General features: G+C 46.9%; 1 non-coding gene across 1 annotated transcript; it reads left to right on the forward strand.

Annotated features, from left to right (window-relative positions):
- The first annotated feature begins 223 nt into the window (after positions 1-223).
- trnal-uag (transfer RNA leucine (anticodon UAG)) lies at positions 224-306 on the forward strand. Its single transcript has one exon. It is a non-coding gene; the product is annotated as a tRNA-Leu (tRNA).
- The last annotated feature ends 1,030 nt before the right edge of the window (positions 307-1,336 follow it).

Raw genomic sequence — 1,336 nt, forward strand, 5'->3', positions numbered from 1 at the left:
ATAGACCGGGGCTCCGGCACCCACACGCTCAGCATCGTTACCCTTTCTCAGGAGCCTGTGAACACGGCCCACCGGGAACTGCAGTCCAGCCCGGGAGGAGTGAGACTTGGCCTTGGCCCGAGCTTTCCCGTTGGTCTTTCCTCTTCCAGACATTTCCACAATCTCACAAATACTTTCACAAAGAATGAATAATTTCCTTAGCATTAATAATAGCCGGAAGGCGGTCAGGATGGCCGAGCGGTCTAAGGCGCTGCGTTTAGATCGCAGTTTCCATTGGAGGCGTGGGTTCAAATCCCACTTCTGACACCTTGTGTTTTGACTGCACTGGAGGCGTTTGGGAGCAGCGGTGAAGAGCAAAGAGAGAACAGGAAAGAACATGGACAAGCAAAATAACAATGGACCCAAAGATGTTGCATCAAAACATTCGAGGAAGAGGCAACTGAGCAAACAGCAGGGCACAGAAAACATCAAAAATGTAACCTTTGTATCGGGGTGGAAGATGTTGCCAATATCCTTAATGAATACATTACTGTCTTCTCAAATGAGGGGGTGATGCAGATATTGTTATGAAGGAGGAGGAGTGTGAAGTATTGGACGTGATAACTTAAGGAGAGAGGAAGTCTTAATGGGATGAGCATCCTTGAATGTGGATAAATCACCAGGACCAGATGAAATGTACCCCAGGCTGTTGAATGAAGCCAGGGAAGAAATAGTGGAAGGTCTGACCATCATTTTCCAGAGGATTGGAGGTCTTGTAACGTTGCAATAAAAGCAAAATACCACGCAGATCAAGCATGGCTGAGCCTTTAGAGTAGAGAAACAGGGCTGAATTCCCTGAACCAGTGCTACAGCTTTCAGAATAGAAGGAGCCTATACAAACCTGATGGGTTCCACTTAAACAAAACAGCTGGAGGTGTTGACAGTCAGAACAGATAAAATGTGGAGGAGTGTTTGAAGCAGATTCTGTGTGGTTACTGTAGTTGTACTATGGAGTTATTTCAAGGAGGTGATTCTGAATGTAATGGATCAACGTGGACCCACCCAAGGCAAAGGTCACTGAAAGTGGCAACGCAGGTGGATAAGGTAGTCAAGAAGGCATACGGCATGCTTGCCTTCATCGGTCGGGGTATAGAGTATAAAAATTGGCAAGTCATGTTGCAGCTGTACAGAACCTTAGTTAGGCCACACTTAGAATATTGCGTGCAATTCTGGTCGCCACACTACCAGAAGGACGTGGAGGCTTTGGAGAGGGTACAGAGGAGGTTTACCAGGATGTTGCCTGGTCTGAAGGGCATTAGCTATGAGGAGAGGTTGGAAAAACTCGGATTGTTTTCAC

Source organism: Heterodontus francisci, unplaced genomic scaffold, assembly GCF_036365525.1.
Source record: "Heterodontus francisci isolate sHetFra1 unplaced genomic scaffold, sHetFra1.hap1 HAP1_SCAFFOLD_58, whole genome shotgun sequence".
In the NCBI taxonomy this organism is placed as follows: Eukaryota; Metazoa; Chordata; class Chondrichthyes; order Heterodontiformes; family Heterodontidae; genus Heterodontus; species Heterodontus francisci.